Below are 14,117 nucleotides of genomic sequence, written 5' to 3'. Positions count from 1 at the left end.
CATACATAGTTGTGTCTTCTTCTCTGTAAGACATGGTATAAACAACAAAGTACAAATATGTTATTATTTAGCATAATTGCACTGTGTAATTGTACAGATTTTTTACTGAAACAAACAGAAAAACATTATAATTATACAACACAGCAGAAAATTTATTTTAAAAAGATAGCTTCAGAGGTTGGAACATGGAAACCTACAATGCTGTTGAGGGTTTGGGGAAGCCAAATTGTATTTAGAACTTTTTTCACAACTTGGCTGACACATCTAGGCAAAAATAAGTCTCATTCAATTCAGTGGGGTTACTTCCCAATCAGAACTGTATCCTTAGTGGACATAACTGACATAGTGAAAGTTCAAACTCTTGTCAGCCTTTCCCACACTCCGCTGGTCCAGGAGCATATAGAAACTTAGATGAGCATCATGTTCCTGAATACACAAGGGCTTTCCTGTTGACACAAATGTCAGGGAACAGCTGCACAAGCACAGGCTACTGCATAACACTATCTGAATTTTGCCCAACAGCCAATAAGCACAGATGCTCTGACTACATCCAAGAGAGTCATTCATGGGCCGAAAAGACAAGGTGGGAAATAAATAATGAAATCAGTGATCAAACTTCTTCATGGAGCTACTGAACAAAGTCTCCAAGCCACAGCCTCCATCCAATACTCCATCTCAATCCCACCATGAGAGTAGCTGGGAGGACAAAACCCAGTTTAAAAAGTATATGAATCCCTGTACCCAGAAAGCATTCTGTTGCGAATCCATCACTGCAATCTCACCTCCTGCCCTGCCCATCTTATAAACTGTAAGAGAGGCGGGGGGGAATTGCTGTCTCAGAAATTAAGTGGAAATGCTAACCTTGTCATATCTGGCAGGCAAACAAAGGGAAAAGAAAGCTCTACATGGCTCAGCCTTTCCATGGGTTAACTGGCATTTCTAATACTTTTCACCTAGGTTGACTTGACAGATGCCTAACCTTAGCTACTGAGCGGAGACAGCCTGATGGGCCTTGGCCATACAGGGGGAAAAATTTTGATGCTTCCCACTTATGACATGATTGATTTTCTTTCAGCAGCCCTTCACTTTGGGATGTGGCGAAGGCTGCCTGGCTGAGCCCCTGCGCGCCCTGACCCCGACATATGACCGCTGTGAGGCTGAAAACTGATGACGGCAGAAACCTAAAAAATCAATAGGCCCTGTCAGTCAGTGGGAAGGCAAGCATCTTTTAAAAACCCAATCACGACATGTACTTGCTGCATGTTGTACACACTTGAGGACACACTGAATTTCTTATTTTTATTGCATCTGGATTCTTAAACTTCTCCGCTTATCTATCTACACTTTCACATTTACTACAACTATGAGAAGAGAACAGTCTTGTTTAAGTTGGAATCCTTGTGATGTTAACAAGTAGAGAGGAGATTCTCTGGAAACTAAATAAAGAGCACCTTTCACATGCCAGCGTAAACACTGAACGCTGTTATTTTAGACATTATCTGGATTGAATTTGGAGATAAAGGAGCTGGGGAGTTTGAAAATATATGAGCATGGAACTGCCATTTTCTTTGCAGGGAGGCAAGTATTTCTTTGGTTTGAGTTCTAAAAACATATTCTAACCTAAATGCAAAGCTTTTTCATGTTCTTTGCTTTCTCTATTTCAGTATTTCTGACAAAACTGGAATTGATGCAATGAACAGAAAGGTGAACTCAGTATTTAGAAGTCAGTCTTCTGCCCTACAGATCTTATATCAAGACAGACAACATACTTGGAATGTGAGAACAGAGAACATTTGTGAAAAAGCAATAAATAAACAAATAAGGCCAACACAGTCCAATTCCCCATTTTATCTGTGGTCGAGAACTGAGAGGATTAAATCTCATACTATTATATACTATAGTCGCTGGCAGAGCTATCCACATTGATAAAGTGCAAAACACTGAGGGATACCACACTGACATTCTTCTAATATGCTGCACTCATTTCATTATAATCCATAACAGGGATATTATTTAGACTAGTCAAAAATATGATCTTAATTTCCTTCAGGCTGGGGATATGGAAATAAAGCCAACCTCTAGGCCCTTTCTCCCCTTTTCCAGAACAGATCTGGAAGCACCCAGTTTGGTCACTTTCTGAGGTTGCAATTTTGAAGCTTGTGGAACAGCAAGAAAGGATGCTTGGGTCTCTTCCTTTTAGACTGAAGTTCCTTCATCAACCTCAAAGGGACAAACTTGAGAAATCCTACTGCTTCTGAGACATCATCCAAGGAGTAGTTAAAGAATCACAAACTGAAACTAAGATTTAGCAATAAAGTTTATAACCTAACATATTATTATTTTTATGCCTAGGCTTTTCTCTTTCAATTTGCACTTCTATGGTTGTTTGCAAAACAAAATGCTACAATTTGCAGTACAAAATGGACAATATAAAGCCACTGGGCTCATACATAAAAAGGGAACAACAGATGGACAAATGGTTTAGTGAAGAACAACTCAGATTCAGACAATTAGGTCACCTAGTCCAGAATGGCTTACCCTAACTAGCAGCTTTATCGACATTTATGAAAGCAGTATTGTCTACCTTTGGAATGTATCAGGTGCCCAGGGAAATGTCTGGCAGACTAAATAACTTGTATTACCAAGCTGTATGTTTTAAAATCAAAAAAGACTATTTTTTTAATGGAACAACTAATCTACTTCCAGCCTTGAATTTTCAGGCTAAGACCAATTAAAGCCTTCTTTACTACAACAAGCTTGACAGGCCCACAATTTCATCCTGTTGCAGTGGGTATGGGTGTGTTTTAATGTAATATTAATGAGCAAGGATGGAGGGTCATAAAAAGTGATAGGTTTTTGCAATGGTAAATTATAAATCGGTATTGATTTTTCCCGGCACTAATGCAGCCAGCTTATTGTAAGACACCACAGGCAAAGTGCACTTTATCAGATTAGGCTGGAGCCTCGTATCAAATATACATGAGAAAAAGGATGCATTTGTGACTTAGATTCAACTTTTTCTTTAATAAAAAATGTATTTTTAAAGGAAAAAAGGGCAGAAATACTGTGAGCTTCGGCTGGATTTCTAACACCAGTAAATGGGTCCCATTTATGTTTACCTGAGAATTTTAAAAATGGCATGCTATAGTGAATTGATAATATAACAAAAATGATGAACTGATGATCCATATTTGAAAAGACCTATGTACAGAAACATGCCAATTTCATTTAAAAAAAGACCTTGCCAAAAAAAAAAAGGCTGACATACGTATTGTTCCTGTTAAACTACACACAATGGCAATAGAAATACAATACTAAAGTCACACTACATGATATACAACTCTCTTACTATATTTTTTTATACCATAGCAGAGCTGTCTTCTCCTACAAAATGATACTCCCAGATCAGAGGTGTCAAAGTCAGGTACATTTAGGGCAGCTTCAGAATTGTGTTTGACCTGGTGGGGCTGGGGGGGGGGGCATGGCCAAGGGGTGCGGCCAGCATTTCACCTGTGTCAGGGGGCGCCTGTGGTGGCCCGAGCGCTCTGCCAGCAAAAGCAGGCTCCTGAGCTCCGTTTTCAGGACAGCCTCCTGCAACCCTCTGCCAGTGAAAACGTAGTATGGGAAGGACACACATGGCAGAGACACTGCAGGCCGGTCCTTCACTGTTTCCAGGGCAGCCCCATGGGGCAGATCTAAGCATCTCATGGTCCAGCCCCTGGGCCTTGGGTTTGAAATTGCTGCCCCAGATAGTCCATCTAGCAAGGCAAAAAGCTAGGAGACTCTAGGAGCACAATACATCTTAATTCTTACCAATACAGATGAAATGATACTGGAGGTTGATTTTGTAGGGATTTTGGGGGACAAAGGCCATGCCGTACTGGAATTCAACATAACACAGGCACAAAAAATTGAATAAAGTCAATCTAAGGTCTTAGATGTTAAGACATCTGACATCAATATCTGGAGAATTCCAAGCTAGTTGAACAACTATGTCAAGATGGATCTTGACAGACTAGAACACTGGGCCTTATCTAACAAAATGAAATTCAATGTAAAGAAAAGTAAAGTCCTACACTTAGGCAAGAAAAACCAAAAGTACACATATAGACTGGGTGAAAACAGGCTCAATAGCAGTAACTGTGAGAGGGATCTTGGAGTCTTAGTGGACAACCAGCTAAATATGAGCCAGCAGTGTGCAGCAGCAGCCAAAAAAGCTAATGCAATCCTAAATTGCATTAACAGAGGGATACAATCAAGATCAAGTGAGGTACTAATACCATCCTATAAAGCCTTAGTAAGACCACACCTAGAGTATTGCATCCAGTTCTGTTCACCACAGAAAAAGATGTTGAGACTCTAGAAAAAGTACAGAGAAGAACAACCAGGATGATTGGGGGACTGGAGACTAAAACATATGAAGAACAGTTACAGGAACTGGGCTTGGCTTGGCTAGTCTAGTGAAGAGAAGGACCAGGGGAGACGTGAAAGCAGTCCTCCAATATTTGAGGGGCTGCCACAGAGAGGAAGGGGTCAGTCAAGCTATTTTCTAAAGCTCCTGTAGGCCAGACAAGGAATAATGGATGGAAACTGAACAAGTAGAGATTTAACCTGGAAATAAGGAGAAACTTTCTGACAGTGAGAACAATCAACCAATGGAACAGCTTTGCCCTCAGAAGTTGTGGGAGCGCCATCACTTGAGGCCTTCAAGAAGAGATTGGACCGCCATTTGTCAGAAATGGTGTAGGCAGGGGGCTTGAGTAGGGGGGTTGGACTAGATGACCTACAAGGTCCTTTCCAACTCTGATTATCTGTTATCTGTTAATTAATGCAACTAGATGGATGAACCATTTGGTGCTAAACATTAAAGTCAGAAGTTTCTGAAAATTCATAGCAGTCTGTTTTATGCAGGAAAGGGCACTTATTTAAAATGCAAAGGTTACTCTGATCGTCTATTTACTAGCATGCATGGAATCAATGGCCATCATCCAAACTATGAGTGGCTTCACCCTGTAGACCAGCCTACGGTCTATGCACATATGCAAGAGTGCTCAAAATTAGGGAACAGCAACAGGAACTGGGATAATGTATTAATATTAGGTCAAACTCCTCTTTTGCCTATAATAGGAGATTTATTCACAAGCTACCATGATTTCATTAGATGCACTGAACTTCTTACCTGTGCCTATATTTAGCTTTGGTTTCATAAAATTATTGATCCTAAGCCATGACCGCAACCAGACACAAATGAGATGATGTATACTGTAAATCCAATAGCATAACTATCATAAAGAGTTATCATGAAACACCCAATGCAGATCCTAATTGTCACTTTAAGTGATATGTGGGTCTTTGTCTCCTATTTGCTTTCACAGAGACTAGACTAGAGCTGTGCACATAGCTGTACAGGCAACTAATATTGGGGAAAGTCTTGTGTTTAATGCCTAACAGAACTCACACACTATTTCTAGCCAATACATTCAACTCTGGTCAGGCGACATCCTGAGATACTCTGTCATGAAATCCATAATCATAATATCCATAATGCTTTCCACTCATGTACACAAAAGTAACAAAAAATAAGTTATTTATTTATTGTGCTTAGCTAGCAAGATTATCTAGGTGCCATCCCAACCTAGAAAGAATTGGGCTGGCTGTTCTTTCATAATGGCTCCAATTTTTATAATGACATATTTTATTGTGTCATAAAGACTTGCATTTTGGTGGATCTAATTCAGAGCAATGGCAACAATCCAGGTACTGGCTGAAAAATTTGATTGTGTAAATTTGATACAAAGCTTTCATTAACTTTGGGGTGATAATCCCCATGTATTTGCTTATTAAGAAAAATATAATACATTCTATAAAATATATTCCCTTATATAATCTTTGCTAATATAATCTTTGCTGTCAGAATAAAATACAGCACAGTATTTACTGAAATAGTATTTTTTTATTTTATTTTCAGAGCTTATCCCAAAAGAGATTCTTAGTTTTTTCTCTAGCACAAGTCACTCTTTCCAGCCAGAAAAAAATTAAAGGCCTGGCTTAATATACATCTACTGCCTAAACTCCTCAAAGTCTCTCAGTTCCCCTCTCCCCTTTAAAAAAAAGGCATTAAGAAGAGGTGAAACGATCATTTAGGGCATTATCTGGAATACCACCTCTATTTTCTGTGTGGTTATCTGCTTACCTATTTATTGGAGCTGACTCTTCATCAAAACATGGAAGAGATAATTTAGCAAAAAAAAAATGAAAGTGAAACAATTGCTGAGCATCTCAGAGGTTCTTCATAACAACAATTGACTTTGGTCATTAGTTCTACGTTCCCTGAATCAAAATGAGATGCATTGTTACAGAATATACATGTTCCCTTGATGAGGAATGCTAACTATACCCATATTTCAAAATTCCTTCCTAATGACTTTTGGTCCTTTCCCCATAGCATACCATACTATAACCCTAGTGCTCATATAGCAAATCCTTCAAAGGTCATAGGGGTAAGGTGGTTGAGGCCAACAACAATTCTAAAACAATCAATTTGTTCTTTATTTCATTCTTCTGACTCAATGGCAGAAACAGCTCTGCTTCAGCTGACAATTGAGAGAAAGGGAGAGAGAGAGAAAGCCATGTGTTTATTGACAGTTCATTAAGAAAATAGCAAAAGCCCACAAGCTGTTTACTCAAGAAGGTAGTAAAGTGAAGAAGTGTGAATATAAATAACTAACAAAGGGAGAAAGTGTAAAAGATTCTTAGACCTCATCTTGATGTTTAAAAAAATCTGAAGGTGGCTTCTTTAATCCAAATTAGGATGTTCCTCCCACTCCCAAAAATATATATACAAACTCAAAAATGTATAACTATGACATCTCCACCCCTCTTCCCAGACAACAGAAGCTGGGCATATAACCTAACATTTTTGTGAACAGAATTTGTAAGAATTAGGATATACTACAGGAAGTATATCAGTATCAATTCTGAGGCACAAATGGATATTTATCCACTTATTAAAAATGTACATTTAAGTTTCCGTTCTTGGATATCACATGAATTTGGAAGCAACTTAATAGTTGGATCAAAACCACTACTTACTCTATACTTTTCATTAATGTGAAACTAAGTGCTGTAGTCACATGAATCTGAAGCTGAAGTTATGTTTTTTATGGTTTCTGGCTAATATTTTTCTCAGAAATTTTTCTCAGAAATTCTTCTATCCTTCACAATATTAATATATTTAATTTTTAAATTCTCCAGAGTGAAAATATAAATGATATCTATTCATTATGTCCCATCAAGTCATTTTCAATAATTAGTGATCACAAACAGTAGATATATTTTCTTCCTGATGATTTGTTCTTAACTTGATAGTTCAGCTCATCCAATAGTATCCCCATCATCACTCTAACTGAGTCTATTTATCTTGATCTATCTATCTATCTATCTATCTATCTATCTATCTATCTATCTATCTATCTATCTATCTATCTATCTATCTCCCATGTTTCTCACAAAATAAGGCCGGGCCTTTCTTTTTTTTGACCCCCAAAAAATGGCTAGGCCGTCTTTTCGGGGGTGACTTAATTTTTTTCCCCCTTGCATCCTTGGGCGGGTGTGGCGACGGCTTGGATATTGACCTCGGCATTGGTGGGGCACTTCGTATTGGGAGACCTTCCGCCACAGTTGCTTTCCCTTCTCCCCATGCTGCCGTGGCATTTAGAGCAACATTGCGGCATTTGGTGCAGCCACACAGCATTTGGCGCAGCCACATGGAGCCAGCCAGGGCTCCTCCTGCAACCAAAGCCCGGCGGAGACACTCAGCTTCAGGCGCTTCCTGGGCATCGTTTGAAGGCAAAGCCCATTCTTTTAAAAATGACGCCCTACTACCGGTACAACAAAGCCTCCCCTGCCCAAGAGGGCAGCCCAACCCCATGTGGGGAGGCGAATCTCCCAGGGCCACAGCGCAGGACTGGTCCACCCCGGGAGAAGTGCCCAGCTGCCATCCCTGTCTGGTGCCGGGCAGAGCGCGAAGAGCTTCTCCTGGAGCGCCCAGCACAGCTGACAGGTGGGCCCTCCTGCCTGGCAGCAGAGCTCTCACCAAGGCAACGAGCACCTCCCTGCCGGGCCCTCCGCTCATCCCGCCAGGGAGCCGGGCAGAGCCAGGAAAGTGAACCGCAGGTGTGCACCCGCCTGCCAAGCGAAAGAGCTGGGCCGACCCGAGCTTGGCTTCCTTCCCAAGTCCCTCCAGCCTGACCCCAAAGGGGCCACCGGGAGAGGTCACCCGAGGCAGTGATAGCGCCCACCCATCTGAGGACAGGGAGGCAAGGCGACGGCCCGTGCCACGTCCTCCGCCGATCTGAGCCCCACTGAGTGAGCGCCTCTGCCCAATGCCCGTGCCGCTGCAGCGTTTGCAGCTGCCGGCGCGTTTGGAGATGCGTGGAGATGGGCTGGGTGAGGGGTGGAAAGGACGGGCGGCTTCAGGCTCTCTCCACCGGACCCGCCGGCCAGGGAAGCAGCGTTGCCGTCGCCTCACCTCCCTGTCCGCGGATGGGTGGGCACTATCACTGCCTCGGGCAGCCAATCCTGGTGGCCCCTTCGGGTTCGGGCTAGAGGGACTTGGGAAGCCTAGCTCAGGTCGGCCTGGCTCTTATGCTTGGCAAGCGGGCACGCACCCACAGCTCACTTTCCCAGCTCTGCCCAGTCCGCCCAGCTCTAGAGCAGCCCTGGCAGGATGAGCGGAGGGCCTGGCGGTGAGGTGCTCACTGCCTTGGTGAGAGCTCCGCCGCCGGCCAGGAGAGACCACCTGTCAGCTGTGCTGGGTGACCCAGGAGAAGCTCTTCACGCTCTGCCCGGTGCCAAGCAGGGATGGCGACTGGGCACTTCTCCCGGGGTGGGCCGATCCTGTGCTGCGGCTCTGGGAAATTCATCTCCCCACGTGGGGTTGGGCTGCCCTCTTGGGCAGGGGAGGCTTTGTCGTACCGGTAATAGGGCATCATTTTTAAAAGAATGGGCTTTGCCTTCGAACGATGCCTGGGAAGGCGGTGACAGGAGCACCTGAAGCCAAGTGTCTCTGCCGGGCTCCAGTTGCAGGGAGGAGCCCTGGCTGGCCATGCGTGGCTGCGCCAAATGCCGTGGCGTTGCTCTAAACGCCGCGGCAGCATGGGGAGAAGGGAAAGCAACGGTGGTGGAAGGTCTCCCAATACGAAGTGCCCCACCAATGCCGAGGTCAACGCAGGCAGCACCATATCCGGGTATGCAACAAACGTACTTCCTAACGGCAAGCCCCCCGCCATTCCCCCCCATTTTGCATGTTTAATATAGGCCTTAATTTGGGGGGAGGGGCTTAATTTCATTTTATGCCTATAAAACATGCTGGGACTTCCTATTGGGGGAGGCCGTATTGTTGGAGAAACACGGTATCATCTATCTATCTATCATCTATCTGCCTATCTTCCTTCCTACAAAAAGGCTTTTAAAAGTTTCTTTAAAAACAAACCAGGTTAGGAAAAACCTGAATTACAATCTTAACTGGACATCACAGGAGAATACCATGTTAGTTTATAAAAGCATTGTCAAACTCGCAGCCCACAGGCCAGATGTGTCACACGCTGGCCACACCCATGCCCAGTTTAGTGAAGCGGAAAAAAAAGTCCCGATACGTCATGTGATGCCACTGTGACAATGCGAGTTTGACAGCCCTGGTCTATGATAAACAAAGCTCTGAAGGATACTGGTAGTATATTTAATACAATGGATTTTATTCCAAGTTATAAGACTATGTCTTAATAAAATTGTTTAGGCTAGAAAGGTGCTACTACCTTCATTGTATTAAATGGAATGTGGGAGTTCTAGTGAAAAACAGATTTTATATTAATAGACCAGGCAAATAGCAGTTATTTCCTTTCTTCTTTTATTTTTTTTCCTTTCTTCTTCCCAGAAGATCCTGGAAGATTCCTCCCAAGAATTCAAATTGTGGAAGAGCTACTATTTCAGTCAGAACAATTATAAAGACTAGATATAAGTGTTCTGCTGTAACAATGAAGGAAAGTTAATTACTAAATTCCCGCAAAACAACATACAGGAATAATAGCAAATTAGATAAAAGCCAATAAAGTCAAATGGAAAATCTGGGGGAGGGCATTCATATAATAATATATAGTTAGTGATTCAAAACTTTAAGAAACCCTTTTTTCTGACTGCAATTTTATAATACACCTACAAAGCAGTACATTCTGCTTTTAAATTTAATTAGGATTAGGATTAGCCCTGAAGGTAGAAATAAATTATTACTGTCTTAGTCTAGAAATAGACATTATTTTCTATGGTGCATATAAGAGTTCGTAACTCTAATAATTTAAATGCAGTTTGTTTCAAACAATTGCATATGTGTTCAAGGCAAAAATACATAGTTTATTTTCAACTTATTTATATGAATTTTCTCAAAACTAAGACTGTTATAAAGATGGACTTGTAACATTCATAAGAAGAAAACTATGGCACTAATTTAATACTTTAGCATTTTTAGATTTTAAATATTTAACTTTATAATTTTCAGCAAAAAAGCACCAAGGAAGAAATTAATCAAGTTTTAAATAATACACTTCATTCAAATATTATACATGACCAAGCTTTTATCTAGCTCCACCTTTAGCTCTCCAGGAAATACTAGAATCTATTAAATCTATGAAAACAGGAAAAGACCTTAGTCTTGATGGCTATCCTGTTCAGTAGTATAAAACACATATTTTTGTTTGGTTTTGCTCTTGTATTTTCTGAAGATTTATACTGATGCTTTTTTTTTTTAAAAAGGTTCTTCCAACTTCCTTTAATGAGCTATATATAACTAGTATTGTGAAGGCAAGAATTCTGCTAATCATGCAAATTATTACCTGATTTTCTTGTTAAAAGTTTATGATGAGTTGTTGACAACAACTACTTAGCCCTAAAACTCAAGACATTATATTTGATTATCCATTGTGTACAACTGGTTTTATAGAAAAGAGAGATGTCTGAGATAATCCTAGATCATTGAGTTATCATTGAGTTATCATTCATAAAAATGGAATGGTGAGTAATGGTTTTACTAGAAGTAGGAAGGAATTTTGATATGGTGCAGGTCAAATTTTTGGAACATGCTTTGGCAAAATATGATTTTACTCCTTTTTTATTAAATAAGATCCAATTATGATATTGCACCTCTTGATCAAATGAAGTTTTTTTACCTCTTAATATGCTTTATGGAACTCATTGATAATGCCCTTTATCTTCTTGTGGATTTAGCCTGATAGTCAAATAATTGTTTTATCAATTATTTGAATTTATAATGAAGAACAATCTGAGCATTAAAGTTACATCAACTGAATTTAAATTGTTATTATATGATGATGAAAGGTTATAACTGGCACCTACTTAGAAATAATCTATGACAACATTTGTAATTTGATAATCTATAGATGATCAGAATTTGATGATCTATATGGATTTCTATTGGATTTTATAATTCCAATAGATTCTAATATATCTACAAAAATTGTGAAAAGGGGGATGTTACCTGGTTTTGATTTTGCAAAAATACTTTCAAATAATTATATATTCTATAAAAAGTTCAATATTTTTATGCAAAAAAATTAAATTATTTCTCTTACATTAATATTAATATGATATGAATAGTTAAAAATCCAAATGAAACTATGGAGAAAGTTTAATATTATAAAAATCAATTGAATTTTACAATCTATCCAGATAAATTAGCACAATCCCGAGTTACTATCAGTAATGATAACTTTTTGAAAATAATTGATAACTGAAATGTTGTCAGTTATTTGCAAAAAGTTTTGAATAAAGATAGCAACTTATTACACATAAATGGACCATTGTTTAAGGAACCTACAGAATATTAAGATTTTTTTATTCTTAAAATGAGACTCATTTCTTGTGTGTTTATTGGACAACTCTAAGAATGATTTCAAAGAATTGACTGTCAACTTCATATTGAAGGGGTCTTTCCTCACTGTTGTTTTGCGTTAAAGTTCATATGTTCATTATTATGGTTAATGGAGCAATTAATATGGGGTAAGATATGAATATGACTGATATGAATCATACACCAAATATGACTAAATCATATACTATAATTTGCAATTTATCAATTTATCAAGAACAGTGGATTTACAAAGCATGGAGCACAGCAAAAATAGCTTTTACTTCTACAACAGAAAAAAAGTGTGACACCAGATTTACAATCTCAATTTGATTATTTGTATTTTCTCTCTTATAAATTTCATGTTTGTTGAAATAATAGAAAGACTTGTCAATATTATTCAATGAGAACAAGGTTTAATGCTTCATCTAAAATCAGATTCTGTTTTTGTATGTGTATTTTGTCTTTTTTTCCTTATTTTTGACTTTTTTCTCCCTATATATTAAAAGAAAAGAAGAAAACTATGCTAATTTCACTTTATTAGCAACACTAACATCCTCATTTACATTTTTCATAAAATTACACCATGAATTTAACTGCTTTAGGGATACAAATAATAAGCAAATACATAAATTAGTATATTTTAATTAAATGTTATCCCATGAACAAAATATTGTAAAGTATTGTCTAATATGAAGAGAGAGAAAACATAGCTAGTGGTTAAAATCCTACGTTATATTAAAATACTGCATTTTATCTCATTAAAATCTAATTTTAAAAACCAAATATTTCACCCACTATTTAGAAATGTGCACTTCTTTATTCCATAATTATGGTGGCATGCTTATAGAGAAGAACAAACACATCTGTATTCCAACTCAACAGACTGACTCTTGGGAAAACATGGCAGCGGTTTTCACATAACTATGATTTACAAATAATGCATTGTATATACCATAGTTGGGTGACATTCCATTCTAATTTAAGAAACTATATTGACATGAAGGCATGCAATATGATCAAATACATATTCTAAATCAGCTTTCTCTATCTTCATGCCCTCCAAATCTGTTTTGAGCCTGCATTGGCCAAAAGTAAAATTATTTCAACAGTCTGAAGCAGCTTAGACCACAGAATAGATATTCAAACCATTCCTGTTTTTTTTAAAAAAAAATCAGAACATCTACCTATCTTCCCCTCTGCTGATATCCTAGGATTTTGATCTCATAAATAGCAAGTTTATGGAAAAAAATAATTTATGATTTTGTTGTTTTTATTATCAAAGTTTCCTTTGCAGTCTAAATATAATTGTGATTGCCACAATGGTTCCTAATACATCATAAGGAAGTTAAATTGATTCCTTACTGAACTTGCCTCAGTGTTCCTCATATTAGAGTGCAGTACAGTGCATAAATTAGACAAACACTCTACTTGGCAATTGGACTGAAAAACTTTGTCTCAAACTTAGTTATGAAATGCTGGGGACAGGATAAGGGAGCACCAGAAGTAACATGAGAAATCGTTTTTGTGTACAGAAGCTATATTTCCCCCCAAAGGTACATTCATTTATCAACCTTGTTGAATGCATAATTGACTCTATATTCCACTCTAAAACTATTTCACTGCACTGTTTAAACTACACCAAAGCTGTAGGGCTTAACGTATCCATTTCCAATATCAGAAGAATGTTCTCAAGAGTACTATTGATTGTGTGGTGATGGGAAGCATAGCACAAAATTCAGCTAATTAAACAGTAAACAGGAAGACTAATTATCTTCAGTACTGTTTAGAGATGCATTATTGTATGAATGCAACAAGGAAAGGTATTTTATATTGGTAATTCATCAATGTTTTTGTGAGAGATGTAAATTACACTTCCCTATCAGCATCAACATTCTGAAGCATCAAAATGCTTTTGACTAAGGGGAACATTTTGAATGTAAAGTTCAGGACTTTAGTTGACACTTCTCTATTCACAAAATGGCTGAAAAACAAAATGAAGAACAACAATACAATGGAAGTGAAAATTTTAATTTCTACAAAGCAGATGCTAGGAAATAACTTCCCTTCTTCATGTAATTTTCAAAAAGTATTTGAAAAGGAAATTTCATTACAAGATATTTCAACACATGCTTCTAGCATTTCATTTACAAAACCAATCAAATTTCTTTTTTATCAGAATGTTGCAATTTTTGGATCT

At 38.6% G+C, this 14,117-nt stretch overlaps 1 protein-coding gene across 8 annotated transcripts in view; it reads right to left on the bottom strand.

Moving 5' to 3' along the window:
* Positions 1–14,117, bottom strand: part of EBF1 (EBF transcription factor 1) — a 390,212-nt gene that overhangs the window by 258,476 nt on the left and 117,619 nt on the right. The gene's annotated exons all lie outside the window — the stretch shown is intronic.

The sequence above is a fragment of the Notechis scutatus genome, chromosome 2 (genome assembly GCF_049901735.1).
Source record: "Notechis scutatus isolate UNSWTSFEM ecotype Mainland chromosome 2, rNotScu1.2, whole genome shotgun sequence".
Classification (NCBI taxonomy): domain Eukaryota; kingdom Metazoa; phylum Chordata; class Lepidosauria; order Squamata; family Elapidae; genus Notechis; species Notechis scutatus.
This window is presented reverse-complemented; position numbering and strand designations above follow the sequence as displayed.